Source organism: Prionailurus viverrinus, chromosome B3 (genome assembly GCF_022837055.1).
Source record: "Prionailurus viverrinus isolate Anna chromosome B3, UM_Priviv_1.0, whole genome shotgun sequence".
Taxonomy (NCBI): Eukaryota; Metazoa; Chordata; class Mammalia; order Carnivora; family Felidae; genus Prionailurus; species Prionailurus viverrinus.
Window position 1 is genome coordinate 88,463,869 of NC_062566.1, and position 9,584 is coordinate 88,473,452.

At 36.8% G+C, this 9,584-nt stretch overlaps 1 long non-coding RNA gene across 1 annotated transcript; it reads left to right on the forward strand.

The window, feature by feature from the left end:
• The first annotated feature begins 242 nt into the window (after positions 1-242).
• On the forward strand, positions 243-9,010 carry LOC125168746 (uncharacterized). The gene is made up of 3 exons (XR_007153279.1): positions 243-448; positions 5,507-5,714; positions 8,815-9,010. It is a non-coding gene; the product is annotated as an uncharacterized LOC125168746 (long non-coding RNA).
• The last annotated feature ends 574 nt before the right edge of the window (positions 9,011-9,584 follow it).

A 9,584-nucleotide genomic window follows, 5' to 3' on the forward strand; every position in this document is an offset into this window, starting at 1 on the left:
TGCATACTGTATACAGTAAACAGATGGGATTTGAAGCCATGGGAAAGGATAAGAATGTCTAGGAGTATGTATATGTAGAAAACAGAGGGTTGGGGTGGGGGGGAGGGGAAGGAGAACAAGAGAAGCCATTCTGGAATCCTGAGATTCATGAAGTAACCTCAATTAGAGAGGTCTGTGACACTGCCTGAGAAGGAATATTCAGAGAGGAAGAAAAAAGCAGCAGAGATCAGTGGCATGGAAATCATGAGATAAAATAATAGTGGCTAGCTAATGTTACAGAGAGGGAAGGAATGAAAATACTTGAAAAAGACTATTGATAAGAATGTCCTTGCTGCCCCTGGGAAGAACTGTCTCAAACCTCAAATTACTTTGAGTTGAGATTTAAGCTAATGGTGAGGAAATGGAAACAAAAATGTTGGACAGTTTGTCAAGGTACTTAATGGAAAAGGTAAACAAAGATGAGTTTAGAGTTGAATGAAAGTATTTGGGGGGAAGTAAAATTAATGTTTTAGGAGGGAGAAAATTTAGCCTTATTTTTAGACTGTGGTAAAGAAAGTAATAAAAAGAAAAAAAACTATAGCTAAAAAAGAGGAAATATTTAATGGGTAAAACTTGAAAAAGAGAGTAACTGCCCTCTAGGAGAGAAGCAGAATTGTCTGAACCTGGAAATGCATTTAAGAGATAGAAAGAAGGTGGGACAGAGGGCTTATAATTGATAATTGCTCAGTGAGAAAGGTGGCTAGTGTTGAGAGTAAGGAACCCAATATGGAATTAGGAAGTTTCACAGTTGTGCACCTGAAACTAACATAACATTGTGTGTTAACTATACTCAAAATATATTTTTAAAAAGTGATAAAGGCTCAGAGCAGCTGGGGAGTGAGAAAGGAAAAGAAATAAAGATGAATAGAACAAAAGAGCCACATAGCACCATCTGAATGTATAAAAACATGTGTTATGTTTCATAAGACATTATATATTCAAAAATATGTGTACAGGTTTGAATAAGAATTTAGATCATTTAAAAATGGAGCCCAATAGGCTAAGTATGTGACAGTTGTGGGTAAGTTGAAAAAGATACAGATTAGGTTAATGGGAGTTCAAGGAAAGCTACACAACACAATGCAGACAGGAGATAAATGCACAACGACTTGTGGCATCTTTGGAAGACTGACCTTACTTCTCAGGTAGAGCAGCCAGTCTAGAGGTAGATGAGAGCCTTTTCCAATGCTTCCCCAAGGAAAAGAGATAAGATTAAGAATGAGGGGTGCCTGAGTGGCTCAGTCAGTTAAATGTACAACTCTTGATTTCTGTTGAGGTCAAGATCTCAAGTTTTGTGAGATGGAGCCCCACATCAGGCTCTGCATTGAAAGGTTAACAGTATGGAACTTGCTTGGAATTCTCTCTCTCTCTCTCTCTCTCTCTCTCTCTCTCCCTCTCTCTCTGCCCTTCCCCATATCATGTGTGTGCTATTTCTTAATTAATTAATTAATTAATTAAAAGAGTGCTGGTTGAATTTAAGGGTTTTTACATTTAGAGAGGCATGCTTCAGTTTTTCTTCACACATTGCAAGAGCCAGAGACAAGAGAGTCTGAGGGCGATACTAGCAAATACCTTTCTAAAAGACAGAGTTCTCCAGCAAGAAGTTACATAATGTTTTCCAGGGGATTAGCTGTAGCATATAATTTTAGTGGGTCCAACAACTGTAAACAAATTGTTTTGGAGTGATGCTTTAAATTATGTATTGGCAAAAATTTGCTTTTCAAGCTTACTAACTTTAATTGATTTTAGGAGTGTGTTTGCTTCAGGATGATGTAATAAATGCCACTAGTGGGTTTGCTGCTTGAAATGCACACCTCATAAGAGTATGTGTCTAAATTATTTGGATTTATTGTTAGAAAGTACACTTAATATATACAAAATTGAGTAACTCCCTTTGTAAGCTATGATATAGCCTCTAGCACTATGTGAAAAGGCATCAGTTACTACAATAAAAGCCTCAGTTCTACAATAAAAAGCTCTGATAGAAATAGGCTTGGTGTTCCAGCCACAGGAGTCTGTCACTGAAGAGCTACAGTCCAAGGGTCCCACCACTGCTCAAGACGAAATCAAATAACCAGCATCTCCAAACCTCAGACCTCCAGGATCATTACTCTCTCTTCCTCCCTGCTGCACAGACATCAATCATGTGGTAAAAAAAAGAAAAAAAAAGTGTCTTTTCAAAAGGGAAAGTGAAAATTTCCAAAAACATTAGAAAAAAAAGATTAGTCTAAATGGGAGCTACTTATAAAAATGCTGTAGTATATTTCACCTAGAACAATGAATATGAATAAAACTAGTCTTGGTAAGCATGCAGTGAAATGAAGTCTCTTTCAAAGTTGGTGACAGTGTAAAATAATATTCTTATTGAAAAAAAGAATGGAAGTATATAGCAAGAGCTTAAAATAACTGCATATATTAACTCATGAATTAACTCAGAAATGTACACTAAGGGAAAAATAATAGATGTGCAAAAGAAAGTGTTGAAAAGACAGTTCATCATAGAAATATTTATAATAGATAAATATATAAAAACCCCAAATATCCAACAACAGTGATACTGTTCTATAAATTTAGATGTGTCTATGTCATTGGTATAAGTATATTATACAGCTATTTAATATTATGTTTTTTCCAAAAACATTTAATATCCTAAAAATTTCCATGTTAGAAAATTCCTACAAGTATACAAAAAATCCTACAAAATGTTTGCAATAATGGTTTGGTTTTTTTTTTTCAGGAATGGGGGTGAGGAGGGGGTGGGGAATAAAGGTAAAAAGTTAGTGCTAAGCACAGAGAAGCTTTTATTTGTGGTCAGCCCCATAGAGATTTGAGTTGTCTGACTCAAAAAGACAAATCTAGCTAACTTTTAAAAGACCTCTCACTGGAGTTTATTCCTTACTTTAGTGACTTTGACTTGGTCCCCACCCCTCCTTTTTTTGAAGGAGTAGAAATGAGATTGTGTTGGCATTCTGTAAAATAGACGTAGTTTTCACAAACAGAAATTTACATGAACTGAACTCAAGACTATGATATAAATCCAGATTCAACTTCATTAATTCACAACAAGAAATAAATGTCACAGAAGCCAGGATACTATTAAGTTCATGTGACAGGGCATAATAACATGAGAAGCTAGGTGATAAGCAGAAGGTTTTTGGATGAACCTAAAATCTGAGGAAAGAATTAGATGAATAAAAGACTCTAACCACAGGGATGGTCTTTCCAATAGGACCAGAATATTCAACTATAGCTCCCTTTCTTTATCTCTAAGCCAGAAATGACCTTGCTCTGTCACAGTGTGACTGAGAGGGGAAGCTAAAAGGGATTTCCATCCCCTAGATGAGGGCAGCCTTCGTACAAGGCATAGGCTTACAGAATATGGACAAAACAAAGACAGCTTTCATGCAGCCTCCCAAGACCCAGTAGGAAAGAAAAGGATGCCTAGCTGACAAGGAGAGATAAGGGTTACAGTTTGTCGTTACCGCAGAAAGGGTCCAGTACATACAACAGATTCTGGAGGGCAGATTTATCCCCATGGTCCACCAGTCCTTGAGGAAGTGGAGTCCTTTTGTGTCTGGCAAGAGCAATAGCAGCACTTGCATTAACCAACTCAACCTGCTGCCAAGAGGCTGCAAAGGCAGGATGTGTCCCATTGGTTGCCTTCAGCTGTCCTGAAGAGACTGCCTTTGCACTTGGCTGGCTGGCTGGCTGCAGGCCTCTCTCTTACTGACGTGGCCAGCCAAACCAGAGGCAGGCAGCCGAATCATATTGAGCACAATTAGGTGCTGAAGTTTCGCTGCCCGGGTTTTTGACCAACCCATGTAATATTGCCAATATTGGACCATTTTGACCTAAAAAATGTCAGTTTTCTATGGTTGAACCTATACACCAAACTTGACCATAAAATCAAAGACTCTGTGCTCCCCCACCAAAAAAAATAAGCAGCAATTCCTTTAAAGAATATAGTCCAATCCAATTTAGATTTTTAAGCATAGCAAAGGAAATTAAATCCCAACTGCTCTGGAGGAAGTTAAGTCTCAGCCAAACACCCACTACAGTCTTGACCTACTTTACAGGACTATCTGGTGACCAACAAAAAAAGAAGAAAAAGAAGGTTTTTTTCTCTTCAGGAACAAAATCCCACATGACCTTTTCCAAGGACTCCTACCAAAACAGAGAGGAACACTGGAATAAGTTATCAGACTGACTTACTCCCTCTTGGGAGTGTTTGGATCGACAACACCAACATTTACCCTGTAGGTCTTCTTTTTCTACACCTCCATGGCTAACAAAGCCCAAATATGACTGACAGAGTAGTTTTTTAGTTATATTAATCCATGCAAAAAGTTATAACACAGATTTTTGCTCCAGAAAACTATCCTTTGTTTTTGAGACAATTTGTATATCTCTACTCTGGTATATTGATTTTGCAGCTGAACAATGAAAACAATATTACTTACTGAGCTCTTACTTTATGTATAGCCCTGTTGTCTTTTCCATGCCTTGACTCATTTAATCTCCATATTAGTACTCCGACTGGGAGAGGCAGGACTTAAAACCAGGAAATTCCACCTGTAGTTCCTTCTTTTTTTAATGTTTATTTTTCTAAGAGAGAGAGTGGGGGAGGGGCAGAGAGAGACACAGAGAGAGAATCTTAAGCAGGCTCCATAATGTCAGTGCAGAGCCTGAGGCAGGGCTCGAACTCAAGAAGCATGAGATCATGGCCCCAGCCAAAATGAAGAGTTAGACACCTAATTGACTGAGCCATCCAGGCACCCCCATCAGTAGTTCACTTCTTAACCACCATTACACTAACATATAAAAGAAGAAAATGACAAAAAGAAGTCTATGAACTTAGTTTTCCATAATAAGTATATTAAATTTATATAAGCAGGAAAGTTGTTTTTAAAAGAGCTTTTTGGGAGCTCCTGGGTGGCTCAGTCAGTTAAGGGTCAGACTTCAGCCTAGGTCATGATTTCACAGTCTGTGGGTTGGAGCCCTGCATTGGCTCTGTGCTGACAGCTCCCAGCCTGAAGCCTGCTTCAGATTCTGTCTCCCTCTCTCTGCCCCTCCCCCGCTCGTGCTCTGTCTCTCAAAAATAAATAAGCATAAATTTTTTTAAATAAGTTAGCTTTTTTATTACTTGTTTATTATTTGTCTCTCCTTTCTCCAAATGTAAGTTCCTTGAGGGCAGGGGACTTGACGTTTTTGGTCGCTTGCTGTACCTCTGGTGTCTTGAAGAAACATAGGAAGCACTCAGTAAATACAATGACCATCCTTTTGTCTCTTCCTATTTTCTCTTTTATTTCTTTTCAGAAAAAAAAATAAGAAAAACTATTTTCATTATTTGTACAACAACAAATTATATGGTCAACCTATCAATTTGTTGAATGAATAAATTATCTGAAAAACGTTCACATTTTAATTTTTCATATACTTACATCTCCCCAAAACCCATCCATTCCAGGGCACTAAATAAATAGAAATCGGCGCCTACAAAAGAAAGCAGTTGATGAGCAGGACCCTGTGACTTAACTCCAACTCAGTGGGACAGAGTTCACAGAGCAAGCCAAGAAGCTCTGCCCTCTCTCCATACTTTGGTGTTGATGGAGTTCTTTGATGCTGCCTGAGGAATACCTATTCCCTGGAAGTCAGCATCTCATCAGAACTCAAAGGTAAAGGGTGTTTGCCACATACTACAAGATCAGCTGTGGTTGGTAGGATCTCATAAAATGAGGAAAGAAATTTATTAAGAAAAATACACAACAAAAAGGACGTTACTCATATGAGATTACAGGTAAAGAGGAAAGAATATTTAAAATGCTTTGATCAGTAAAATATGGAGAAAGAATCTAAATGGCCACCAACATAACTGAGATGAAGAAAACTCACATTCATCTGCAGGTAAGATAACAGTTGAATTCTGGTGGGGTGAAGTTCTCTGCAAAAATTAAAATGCACATGAACTCTCCAGGTTACAAGTTCAGTAACAGAGCCCCTTTACCCATGGTGTCATAATTAGACAATCTCCATGCAAATGAAAGAAACAATAATCAGAGATACAACAGCATGAGTTTTAGCCAGTTTGACCTTCAAAAAAAAGTTGGGAAATAAATTTGGAAGTATTCAAAAGGCAGTGTGATATCAGAGTGGTAGTTTTGAGGGCTGTACACGATTTAATGAGCCCTTATTCTGGAGATTCTTAAATGATGCAGATTATTTCATTCACTGACTTCAGTGACTTCAACAGTTAGAGTAAACAAACTAAATATTTTATGTGGTCAATACCACATAGTTGGAAATTCCAGGACTGGTAAAGCTCTTCCTCCTGTTTTGATAGCTTTAGATATTGGCTGAAAATTTTGAAGAAAAAAGGAACAGCCTAACAACTTGATCCACTCCCTGATTTTTGTCTTCAAGAAAAGTTTAGCTAACCAAAAAGTTTAGAAGAGTCAGAAAACTACACTCTGCTGGCCAAATCAGACCTGATACTTCTTTTTGCAAATAAAGACTTACTGAAACGCAGTCGCATACATTAGTTTACATATTATTTGTGCTGCTTTCACATTACAAAGGCAGAATTAAGTAGTTAAGACAGGCAGAGAGTGTAGTGTGGCCCACAAAACTAAAAATATTTACCACCTGACCCTTTATAGAAAAAGTCTGCTGACCTCCTGGTTAAAAAGAGGACAGAGGATTTATCATTAGATTCCTATGAAAGTCTGTCATCACATACTTAAGGCATTGTCTTTCCAATGTTTCAGTCACTTTTTGGTGATATATATTTTGAGAGATATTTTTAATTTTCCCAGACACTAGAGCCAGGCACCATCCTTGTTTATGTATGGTAAATGGTAGGCTAATGATCTGAAAGAGTCAGTTCATCTAATAATCATTGGAGAAAATCTAACTCATCTCACAATAAAGTTCCATAAAGTATAGTGATTACTCTGTTTAGTATTCTATCAAACTGCTGTGTTTTATAGGCCTCCCATAAAACTTTAATGTTCTTCCAATGCTGTAATCAGATGAACAAAGCCATATATTAACACAAAACACTTCTGATTATATGACATATTAAGATTTTAAAAACATATGTTCAATCTACAATCTGAAAGCAACAGGATGGTATATGGTTGATGGCTGTATTAAGTCTGTCATAAACTACATTATTCTTTTTAAATCTGAATACAATTTCCGTGACAAAAATGGTTTATGCTCAGTCATTAATGTGAACAGGCAGTATGAGTCAACTATAATGTATTAAACAAATCACAGCTGCAAACTGTTTATTAAGTAATTTATTTCATGCCATGTTTATCTGTTACTCATCAAGACATCTTTACCTCATGAAAGGATATTTCATTTTCTTTTATTTGAGTGAAAATATATACAGATTTACAGTTTCATAATTTTTCATTTCTGCTGTGGAAGAAGAAAGACATTTTAATCTTACTAGGTTGTTCGATATAAACAAAACATTTAGAAATATGAAAAGATTTGCATTTTTTACAATAAGGAAAATGTCATTTTCAAATAGGTTCTTCAGAGAACAATAAAGAAACAAAGAGATTACTTTCTCTCATTTAAACACTGTGTATTCAACTAAATGACAAGAATAGGACCCTGTCTTTGTGCACCATACAGCACATCCAGACTTTTTACAAAATAGTTTATTAAAGCAGCATTCTAAAAGGGATGGGTCTTAGATAGTTTGAGTTTTCTTTGGCTCACTGGAATCAACTTATATAGATGGGAAGAATGCATTCAATATCTATTTTTAACAAAAACTGAAGGGGTTCTTTAATTGACAAGGTTCAAAGAATTACAAAAGATTCATCAACAATGAACACTCTGGAGCAAGATCATATTTGTCTGAAGTTAATAAGCGCAAATTCTCTAAATAAAACACAGTGGGAAGATGGAAAGATTTAACATAAACTGATAAAAATCCTTAACCCCTTGCATGAAAAGATGGTCTTGATTCTGATTGCATCCAGATGCTATAATCCTGTCAATACTTCCACTTCTGAGTATCCTACACAAATGTACTTCTTTATTTTCTATAGAAAGTTGTTTTGACCTCACTTCCCCATGACGTAGGTTGTCCAGGGCCGCAGCTTTATCCTCAGCTTTTATGACTGGATGTTTTATATTCTGTGAGTGTTTTCAGTCACCCTGGGGAAAACATAACCTCCTCATAGGTAGCTTAAACTTCCTTGATTTCCTCTGCTAGAGAGTTGTATTGGCATACTGTGCAATTCAATTAAACATTTTGAGATCACGGAAAAGGGAATGTCTGCTGTTCAAACATGTCAGGCCCAGGTATGTGAGGCCTACCTCTATATCCCAACAGTTCACATGTGAAAGACTAAATAAAACTGAACGATTCTATATTTTTCTAATACAGAATTTCCAAATGGAACTAGAATTTTATTGTCTAAGGGGACTCTAAAGAAAAGTATTCCCTTAAGACATAAGACAGTGAAAATATACTTCTTGCTACTATTCCTTTTAGACAACATATTTCTAGTTTCTGTTGCAGCATGAGTCTAGCCATGTCTCTGTTTTATCTTGAATATCTTTTGCATCAAATATCTTGTTTTACTTTTCCAATATTCCTTATTTTGACATATTACAACTGGCACCTGTATTAGAGATCCAATAGAATCTCTGTGATCTTATTTGTAATACGGGTCTTTGCTGATGTAATCAAGGTAAAAGTCTCAAGATGAGATTATTCAAAGTTAGGGTTGGTTTTAAATTCAATAACAGGTGTCCTTATAAGAGACAGAAAAGGAAAAGACACAGAGAGATGCAGAGAAGGAGGCCACCTGAAGACCAAGGCAGAGACTGGACTGATGTGTCCACACACCAGAAACATCAACCAGAAGCTGAGAGAGACCTGGAAGAGATCTTTCTCCTGTCCTCCAGAAGAAATTAGTGTTGGCACCTTCACTTTGGGCATCTCAACTTCAAAACTGTGAGTGAATTTCTATTGTTTCAAGCTACCAAGTTTGTGTTAATTTGTTATGACAGCCCTAGGAGACTAATGCAGAGATGATTTACAAGGATTTAGCAAGAATTTAGAATACTCTATATTCCCACCCTTAGGTCTGAAAGGCAAGGGAAGAAGAAGTTATCACAATCCAAAGAAAAGCTGTAGCTGTAGGAGGGCCACCTGGTAGGAGCTGTGGCCTTAAATGAAAAAAGAAGCCACTGATAATCTATAACCCAAAGGGGAGAGAAGGGGAGAAATAACCCTGCCCTCTCTTTCCTCTGCACCTTGATTGTCTGCCAATACTTCCCATTGGTCAAATCAGGAAAATGAGAGGGAATAAGAGTAGATATGAGTGAGCAAACAAAGAATATCTAATACCATATAATATGAGTAACACCACAGAATTATCTTTGCAGCAAATATTTCCACCTAGTATTTTTTCTGAGCCTAAGCTAGAATGAAAGATATAGAATGTAATAGCTTTTTAAACTGCAAAAGGTCTTAATTCATGAGAAATAAATTATTTCTATACATTTCTGTCAAG